Below are 11,213 nucleotides of genomic sequence, written 5' to 3' on the forward strand. Positions count from 1 at the left end.
TCAGTATATATGTGTGCGTGACCTCTATTTTCTTCACATTAAATTCCGATATAGTCGTAATGTACGCTATCTAAGAGGTATTTGTAGAATATTTCCTTCAAAGATATCTATTTTTTCTTAAAGTTATGAGGAACCAATTGTGTGGAGGGCACAGCTGTGAGGGTCCGCTCAATATATCCCCACAAACACCAAAAACAAGGTGAAGATGACTCTGACTTCACTCTAGTCTTCAGGTGTCCGGGTACGTCCCCCGACGCACACATTCCCTAGCCTCTAATCACCGCGAAAGGTTGAAAGAGACTGAATATTATTTGCAACGAATGTCTTGGAGAAAACGTTTCCGATATTATGACGTCATAATGACAATATGAAGAAATAAAGAAATCTCTGGATTAGACGAGAAATTCTTGAATGAATTTCGTACACAGATGCTGCACGCTCACAATAGCACACTCATATGTATACAAACAAATATTTACATATATACTGTGTGTATGTATGTGTATGTGCGAGCGCGTTTGTGTGTATGTGTGTGGGTGGGTGTTTGTGTACACATGCCTGTATATGTGTTTTGTGTGTGCATGTATGTTTGTGTGTATGTGTGCATACCTATCTCTTTGTAAATAGATACAGATATAAAGGCGGTGAGCTGGCGGAATCGTTAGCATGTCAGACAAAATGCTTAGTATTATTTCGTTGACCTTTATGTTCAAATTCTGCTGAACTTGATTTTGCTTTTTATCTTTTCCGGGTCCATAAAATATGTACCAGTTGAGCAGTGGGATGTATATAATGGACTTAACCCCTCCCCCGAAATTACTGGCCTTGTGTCAAAATTTGATATCAATATAAACAAACCTAGATGAAGCAAACTGGCAGGACTGCTAGCATGCCAGGCAAAATGCCCAACAGCATTTCTTTCTTCTTTACCTTCTGAGTTCAACTGCTGCTGGGTTTGACTTTGTCTTTCATCCATTTAGAGTCAATAAAGTAAGTACTAGTGGAACACTGGAGTCGATGTAATCATGTTTCCCCCTCCACTGAAATTGCTGGTTTTGTGTCAAAATTTGAAACCAGTATATATATACAGGTATATGTGTTTATGTGTGTGGATTATTTGTGTATGTAACTCTCCACTTGTCTTCGTCACCCACTAAATTCTTGGGAGTATTATGAAGGAATATTCCTCAAGCCTGTCTTCCATTGGATCCCGTCACAATTAACCATCTCCATATGATTCAACTGGAACCTGAAAAGAGACCAACCAAGTTCATAGATGTTATCCAAACAACTCGCTCATGGTCCCCCACTGGGTTTCCCCTCAGTTGTTTTTGCATTGATTCTTTCCTGAAACATTTTTACCACGTTTCTGTAGTATCAGAGCTGTTATCTCTCAATTCAGAGAAGTAGAGGCCCTACCAGGAACACCTCTCTGATGTGCAGGCTACACACTCAATAGAGTAACATATCTCCAAAGACTATTCATAAAAAACCCATTTTGACCGTTTATATTCACGATCGTATTCCTTCGATTATTACCCAAGAGGACCAGAACTGTTCCTGATTATTCTACTTTGCTCCACAATGGTTCACTGTCTGTTGTTATAAGAGGTATTCACTGATTTTTAATCAAGAAAGATCATGACAATAATTGATTATGCAACACCTCAACAAAGGATGTGGTCACGTGTTGGTGTGCAGAGAACTGCTACTGCTGATGTCCATATGTTTTTTGTGGCTGTGGTGATACTTCATTGTTGCTGATATGCTGAATACCTCAAGAGAAAGAGAAAACTCTGACTGTTTGATCCACCATTTAAGATAGCCTTGTGAGGTTTTCTTCAATTATATCACAATATTATCTTAATATACAAGAAGGAGCTGTGTGCTCAAAAGCTGTACTCTCTCGTGTTTCACACAAAATATACCATGTGGCAAGAGAAAGTCAAACCATTCTATTTGTATGAGAGTGCAAATGATTGTCAATGTTGTTGAAGATCCCTCCAGAGTGCAAAATACCTTTTAACTTGTTGCATGTAGATGTTTATCAGATGTTTGTTGTGCACCATCACTTGTAACCCAGAAGGAGGGTATGTTTTCTTTTTTACTTTCTATGTGCACTACTTAGTGGTTGTGGTTGGTGGTTGTGAGAACAATGTTACTTGTTTCTTCTATATCTCGTATGAAAGTGTAGTGAATGGTATGTTTATTATTTGGCTGTCTTGACTTAGATAGCTGCTTATTGGCGTATTTTACCTGTTTTCTACAAGTGGTCACATGACCATACCCGTTCATGCCAATTGGATGTTTTAAGTCATTGAAACAGACCGCTTGCCAGACCAGCAGATGTGAGGTCTGTTTCGAGCCAACAGATTGCTATAAATAAAGAATTTTTTTTGAGATAGCCAGAGAGGAGAGAATTGTTACCAGAGATATTTAACACCATGCTTTGTGTTTACCTTCACACATCAATGGGAACCAATGTATTTTTCTCAACAGAATTATTTGTATCTTTGGAACACAAGCACTACTATATTCTTTTTTTGTTAGTTTTGTCGTGTAATGTCTCACATTTTGAAACACTTGCAATTTGTATTTTTAATGCTTATGTTTGTTTCACTTGATATATTCCGGAAATTAAACATTTTAATATACAACATATACTTCACATTATTACATATACTCTACTTTAATGCAAAAAATATTGTGTTTATTGACTATCTTCAAAATGATCATAGCAACAATGGAAAGTTGAATGCCAACTTACTAAGGAAGTTTCAAAATTCTATCAAGACCTAACACCCAGAAAAACTTGTTTCATTAGGACAATGCTTTTGCACACAATTCCGTGGTTTCAATGGCTGCTGTGCATCACTGGCTTTGCACTAGTTGATCACCGTCCCTATGTTAGGGATTTGGCTCCATCTGATTATCATCTGTTTCCCAACATGAAAAAATACTCGGCTGGGCACCAGTATTGATGTGATGAAGACGTCTTATCTGCAGTTGATGACTATTTTGACAAACAAGATAGCTTCTTTCACCATTGCAATCCAAGCACTGCAGCTACTGATGGAAATGTGTGGACAGTAAGAGGAACAATGTTTAAAAATGAACTTCATTTAGTCACATTCCTTGAGAGTGTCTTGCTCAGCCTATGAGCATTTCAGTCGAGCCTCATGATAATAAAAATTATTGTTATATCTGCATTTGTTTTATTGTTATCATTGAAAAAATCATCTTTTTTCATAAAATATTTGGAGCTGGGTTTGCACCACCTAAGCAAATTTTGTTCCTGTGCCACGGTGTGTGTGTGTTTGTCCCCCTGCCATTGTTTGACAACCGGTGCTGGTATGTTTATGTCCTTGTAACTTAGCAGTTTGGCAAAGAAGACCAATAAGATAAGTACTAGGCTTACAGAGAATAAGTCCTGGGGTTGATTTCTTTGACTAAAACCCTTTAAGGCAGTGCTCCAGCATGGCCACATTCAAATGACTGAAACAAGTAAAAGAAATAAAAGAAACAATATATATATATATATATATGTCGACGTATGAATGTATATATGTATGTGTGTGTGTGTTTGTGTAAATACTATGGATCAGCTTCTAGCTTTTATGTTCATACACATATTTGTATAATGTATTTATAAACACTTTGATGCTGTTAACAACAACCACACCTGTCCATCTTCAGTTTTACCTTTATTTTCATAAGCTCAGCTGAGGTGCTCCCTTAAGCCAACTCATGTTTACCTGGATTATGTCTCCGGTCATTAATGCTGAATTTTAGGTATTTGATCTGGTCTGAGCGTTAATCTGTCTGTATCTATAACATATACTTTGTGTGTGTGTGTGTGTACATATACACACACATATATATATATATATATATATGTATATATATATGTGTGTATGTAGAGATACATATAAGTGTACATGTCTATTTGTATTATACTTACATATATATTCTTTTATTCTTTATATACACACACACACACACGTATATATACATATACATAGTGTGATGGGTAAATTGTCACTATTTTATATTTCTAGTTTTATGCATGCACATTCTTTGTTTTTGATTTTGTCAACTACACAGTATTGTAGGGTGAGCTGGGCACCATGGCGCAATTCACTCTGCCAGAAATTTAGAAATGACAGGCTGCACAGCTTGGCATTCACGCTGGAAGCTCCACTACGAAGCTTTCAGAGTTTTTGAGTGTCTCTCTGAGTAGAGTGCATGTACCGAGAGTGATAGCAATCAAATATTCGGTCAACATCATGGTGTTTGTAGTGATCACTAGTGATGGCGACATTATGCCCCCATTCATCTTCTCACCTGGCCTCAGACTCAACACGGAGGCCTACATCAAGTGCCTGGAGGAGGTAGTGCTGCCCTGACTCAAGAGCGTGGCTGCTGGAAGACCCTATGTCTGGCAACAAGACTCTGCACCATGCCACAGAAGCTGGAGAACCCAGTCACGGCCATCTCACAATTTCTGTGACCACATCACCCCTGACATCTGGTCACTTGACTTCCCAGACTGCAATCCCCCTGATTATTATGTGTGGAGCGCAGTTGAGTGAGAGACCAACAAAACTCCTTTGTAACATCAAAGATGACCTGAAGGCAAGGATTATGGCAGCATTCATTAACTTGAACAAGGAGAACGTCCGGAAGAGTTGCAGGAGATTCCGAAGTCATCTGGAAGACATGATTGAAGCCGATCACGATTTTATTGAACAAATTTACTCTTTAGTATTTCAAGATATTTTTATGTAATTTTAGTAAATATAAAATGGGATGTCAGTGTTATTTTCAGTTTTGTGTAATTTAGACGACAATGTATTCATCACAGCCTCTGTGTGTGTGTGTGTGTGTGTGTGTGTGTGTGTGTGTGTGTGTGTGTGTATATGCACAAGCACACACACATTCATGCACAAACACATGTGTATGTATATACATGCATACATAGATACATATATATATATATATATATATATATATATATCATCATCATCATCATCATCATCATCATCATCATCATCGTTTAACGTCCGCTTTCCATGCTAGCATGGGTTGGACGATTTGACTGAGGACTGGTGAAACCGGATGGCAACACCAGGCTCCAATCTAATTTGGCAGAGTTTCTACAGCTGGATGCCCTTCCTAACGCCAACCACTCAGAGAGTGTGAGTGTCTGTGTATATATACATATATCCATTCAACAGATACAGGGATGGTTATATAGTTATGGAGTTTGATTTTTGTTTGATAACTTCCCCAATGTATGATACTTCCGACAAATATCTTCAACTATAACTTCACACTCTTGTGAGTGTGAATGGGTTGACAGAAACTACAGTGAAACTCGTCATATACATACATGTATATATAGTGAGACAGAGCAAGGGTTAAGGAAATATAGTCCATCATTTCATTCCACAGTCCATACAAAACCTGGTTAATAGAATACTTAGGTAAGAGAATCAGAATCCATATTTATTTAATTCATAGCACATTCCATACAAACTGAAAATCCAAAGCATTTTACCTGCATTATTCTCAGATTATAATATTAAACAGACTAAAGAATGAAGATGTAAGTATTACATATCATTATTAAAGGTCGCAATCATTTCAGTTAGTTAGAGAACTGTTTCATCAATTTGTATGTAAATCCATAAAATAATTAATTTATTAATGAATGAGGTTGCTGCCAGCCACCTTGTCAGATCATTGAAAGTTCGTCATCATCATCATCATCATCATCATGTATCATACATTTTTACAGTGCATTGATAGCACTACAATGAGAGTCTTCCTGATTTACCATGAGTTCTCCCATTAGATGAAGCTTTATTCTGTTACTTCATTTTGAGCTTCCCATAATATTTCCCTGACAGAGATATTCTGGTGGTTTACCATTACCTTTTTCAACTGGATCACTGTTGGCTGACCAGGAACCCATCTGCCCTTCGATGGTCTTGTTTTTTCTCTTGCTGGGTGTCCAGATGGCTCCCCCGCTTGAGTAGCTTATTACTCTTGTGAGGTAGCCAGTTTAGCTACAGATCACTCAACCATGAAACAGGTAGTAATGGTTCACATAGTACCAGTACCAGATCACATCAGCCTGTGATGAGATCCCTGATCTGGCATATAATACGTATACATTGCTGTTTCAAGTCCAAGGACTTGAGATACTAATATCCAGAAGGTATTCTACAACCTAATGTCCTTTAATATATTTGTTGGAAATTCTCAAAATTATACTTAGAAGGGCATCTTGGCATTAGGAAGGGCATCCAACTGTAGAAACTCTGCCAGAGCAGATTGAAGCCTGGTGCAGCCTTCTGGCTTGCCAGTCCTCAGTCAAATCGTCCAACCCATGCTAGCATGGAAAGCGGACATTAAACGATGATAATGATGATGATGATGATGATGATGATGATGATACTTAACATGTTAACTGCCATGGCCTGTTACTGGAGCTTACTGGTGATGCTATGTATTTTGTGTGCTATTGCTGTCAGTGCAATATTAGAATATTTCATAATTAAACTTTAATATTTAGCACTTAATATTCAACCCTTCAGCATTTAAACCAGCATATTTGACCAAAATATTCTACCTGTTTTATGTTCAAACAGGCCAGATCCAGGCTCTCTCACCTACCCTACAATGTCATTGTAAAAATAAACCGTCACATCATCGAAATCTTGAAGCTACAAGATAATGTATGATTAGTTCAAAACAATGTGAATAAATAAGTATTACACTTGACCGAGTAATCTGGATACAGGTAGGTTGATATTTAGCATTCATCATCATCATCATCGTTTAACGTCCGCTTTCCATGCTAGCATGGGTTGGATGATTTGACTGAGGACTGGTGAACCAGATGGCTGCACCAGGCTCCAATCTGATCTGGCAGAATTTCTACAGCTGGATGCCCTTCCTAATGCCAACCACTCCGAGAGTGTAGTGGGTGCTTTTACATGCCAGTCAGGCGGTACTGGCAATGGCCACGTTCAAAATGGTGTTTTTTATGTACCACCTGCACAGGAGCCAGTCCAGCAGAACTGGCAACGACTTCGCTCAAATGGTTTTTCACGTGCCAGTAAGGCGATGCTGGTAACGATCACACTCAAATGGTGCTTTTTATGTGCCACCGGCACGGAAGCCAGACAGCTGCTCTGGCAATGATCATGCTTGGATGGTGCTCTTAGCGCTCCATTGGCACAGGTGCCAGTCATTGAATTTGGTTCAATTACAATTTTGATTTCACTTGCCCCAACAGGTCTTCGCAAGCCGAGTTTAGTGTCCAATGAAGGAAGGTTGGCATGGGTGCCAGTTGTTGAATTTGGTTCATGTTTTTTAATATTTAGTATTTAGTACTCATATAATGTGACAAGATGGCAGAATTGTTTGTACGCCAAAATGCTTAGTGACATTTTGTCTGTCTTCATGTTTTGAGTTCAAATTCTGCTCAGGCTGACTTTTCCTTTGAACTTTTTGGGAATGATTAAGTAAGTACCAGTTGAACACTGGGGTTTGTGTAATTGAATTTCCCCCCTACCCTAAAATTGCTGGCCTTGTGCCAAAACTTGAAACCAATATTTAGCACTCATATTATTTAAATATCCTCAAAACCATGCCAAAGATGCAAAATAGGATATTTTCTCAAATTACAAGAAATGGTCCCCCACTGGTGCATACAGCAATTGTATGGATTTTGTGATGAACCACCAGTGGTATATGTGGTGATTAACATGTTAAAGTTACTTGGGTATAATTCTGAGTGATGTGACGTTGTAGATTATCCCCAGGACAATACTGTCTTGGGTCCTTGGATTCATAGGGCTAGTTATCCAGTTTCCATGGCATATAAGGGACCAAGATCACAACATACCCCTGAGTAGGATACCAGTCTGTTGCAGGGTTAATCTTTTACAGCTGAGTGAACTGGAGCAACATGTTTTGCTCAAGAACAAAATGCATTGCTTGGTCCAGGAATCGAAACCACAGTCTTGCGATCATGAGTGCAACACCCTAACCGCTAAGCCATGTGCCTTCACTGCAGAATATAAGAAATGTAAATCAAACAGTAAGTGTTCACCCCGCCTGGGAGATATTTCAGTGGATGGATAATGAAGATAAGGGACGCGTCAGATTACTTTCTCTGATCTTGTACAAGTACTGGCCAGCACCTCAGTCCTCACATGTCAAAAGGTTGTCAAATTTATTGTATGTATATCTAGTGAAAGAGAGAAAAGAATTTATGAGAGAAACCGGAATTTCAAAGAGATGGCAGTTTATGGCTACAATCTCAACATTGCTAATAAATGGAGAAAAATTAATATAGAGATGAGGATTGAAAGGAATAAAATAAATAAGTGTGTGTGTGTGTGTGTGTGTGTGTGTAAAGGGAAGTTGTTAGAATGCTAATGATTCTGCCAGCTGAATGCTTTATACTGGCATTAATAATCCTTTGTTATCATAGGCACAAAGCCTGAAATTTAGTGGGGAGGGGGCTAGTTGATTACATTGACCCCAGTGCTCAGCTGGTTCTTATTTTACCATCCCCCAAAAGAATTAAAGGCAAAGTTGACCTCAGCAGAATTTGAGGACATCCAGCCGTAGAAACCATGCCAAAACAGACATCGGGCCTTGACAGCTCTTCAGCTTGCCAGCCCCTGCCAAACTATCCAATCTATTCCAGTATGGAAAACAGGCATTAAATGATGATGATGATGATGATGATGAATGAAAAGACAGATGGTGAACATAAAAACAGGTGTTAAATGATGATAATGATGATGATGAACATAAAGACAGAGAAAATGCCACTAAGCATTTTGTCCAGCATGCAAACAGTTCTGCCAGCTCACTGCCTTTATGCAAGCCCGAATGGTCCCTTTCTACTGAGATTTTGGGGGAGGGGGCCAGTTGATTACATTGACTCCAATGTTCAAGTGGTACTTATTTTATCCACCCTGAAAGGATGAAAAGCAAAGTCGACCTCAGTGGAATTTGAACTCAAAACGTAAAGACTAAGCATTCTGCCAGCTCACCACCTTTATGCAGGCATTAATAATAATACAAAAAAGAACATGCAAATATAAACTCACACTGCAAAAAACACATGCATGAATACATACCCCACTCCACATGCATATACACACACATACGCATACAGAATTTGTACATGATTAACTTTACTGATGTGCATGCATGTATGAAACCTCATTCATTCATTTCCAGTTATTTGACATCCATCATTTCCTGTATAACTTAAAACAGAGCAACACCTAATACTCTTGTTATTCACATTTTCTTTCCTTTCTCTGTGCTTATTTCTTCTTTTAACCTACTGAAGAAGGAGTTGATTCTCTAATCATCAAGGACACTTTCATGTCTCAATCTGACACCCTGAGAAAAGACATACAATAACCCTCTCAGTATTAATCTGAAGATTTAAGGACAAAATCATCATCAACAAATCAAACAGAAGATCCTTTCTAAGATCAAACATTATAATGATGAACCAAAAAGACCTGTATGCTTGCTTGAAAAACTGTTTCTTTTAAAAGAATATAAAAACCTCAAGAGACTATGTAAATATTAGGAGCAAGTTTTTCTTCATGTCTGCATTTCACAAAAAAATCTTAGTGGTAATTTAAGACACCACCAGACACATCATAACACATTTCAGTGTTGGTTAATGAAAATTTTCATATCCATAAAACAGTGTGCAGTTAATGATCTCCTCTTGATATCTCTGTTTTTTTTTCTAAACACACATGCTTATTCAAACATTGATTGCATTGAATGCGTTTACTATGCCATCTTGTATTTACTAGCTTGGTAAATGGCAAAATAAATTAATATTTTGGCCAGTAAACATTAGGTAGCTATTTCACAAGGCTTTTCGTGGTTTTTATTATAATAATATATATTTGTATATGGTAAAATTTATCACCACTTAAATGTGGATGTGTTATTTATCATGAGAATCTCTCATATGGTTTTGTGGTATATATATATATATATATATATATATATGGAGAGTGGACGTTAAACGACAACGACGATGAGCATTCTTGTTTGCACCACTAATGGGAGACAATCACTGCCATCTCCATTGCCAGGAATACCAGATTATTTGATTTTAGTCTTCTTTGGCTTTGTCAGTGGTAGATATCTGACTGCTGGAAATAGCAGTAACTGTCCTACTTGCAGTATGCATAGAAGCATAGAATCACAGAGCCCAGTCAGGCACTGGTGTCACTAAAAGTCAGTGAGCTTATTAAAAGAATGATTAAAGTGGTCAGACAGTATCAATACCAATAGGTAAAATTTATCTCTCATTTAAATGGGGATGTTGTGTTAGTTTACAGAATATTGCACTATTTATCTTGAGAGAATCCCTCATATGGTTTTGTGGTGCATCTAAGCACTCTTCTCTACACTGGTAGTGGGACACAATCACCACCAGGACTACCAGATTATGTGACTTCGACCTTCTTCACCCTGCCAATGGTAGATACCTGACTGCTGGAAATAGCAGTAACTGAGATTTTCCAATCTTCCATGAAAGCATATCTGGTCACGGAGAATGTTACCTTACTTGGAAACAAGAGTGGATTGGCAACAAGAAGAGCATTGGCTGTAGGAAATCAGTTTCAGCAAATTCCATCCGCTCCTTGCAAGCTTGGAAAAATGGATGTTAAAAGGTGAAAGTGATGATAGTAATATACATGTATGTGAATGTGTATTTATATGCAACTCTTTTCTCTTTTCTTTTTTACTTGTTTCAGTCATTTGACTGCGGCCATGCTGGAGCACTGCCTTTAGTCGAGAAAATCAACTCCAGAACTTATTCATTGTAAGCCTAGTACTTATTCTATCGGTCTCTTTTTGCTGAACCGCTAAGTTACGGGGATGTAAACACACCAGCATTGGTTGTCAAGCGATGGTGGGGGGACAAACACAGACACACAAACACATACTCATATATATATATACATATATACGACGGGCTTCTTTCAGTTTCCGTCTACCAAATCCACTCACAAGGCTTTGGTCGGCCCGAGGCTGTAGTAGAAGACACTTGCCCAAGATGCCACGCAGTGAGACTGAACCTGGAACCATGTGATTGGTAAGCAAGCTACTTACCACACAGCCACTCCTGTGCCTACTGATAA

The 11,213-nt window shown here is 38.3% G+C and overlaps 1 long non-coding RNA gene across 1 annotated transcript; it reads left to right on the forward strand.

Annotated features, from left to right (window-relative positions):
* Positions 1–3,209, forward strand: LOC149131624 (uncharacterized). Its single transcript, XR_016237614.1, has 2 exons — positions 1–2,090; positions 2,739–3,209. It is a non-coding gene; the product is annotated as an uncharacterized LOC149131624 (long non-coding RNA).
* Positions 3,210–11,213: the final 8,004 nt, after the last annotated feature.

This window comes from Octopus bimaculoides, chromosome 20 (genome assembly GCF_046866305.1).
Source record: "Octopus bimaculoides isolate indiv1 chromosome 20, ASM4686630v1, whole genome shotgun sequence".
NCBI lineage: Eukaryota > Metazoa > Mollusca > Cephalopoda > Octopoda > Octopodidae > Octopus > Octopus bimaculoides.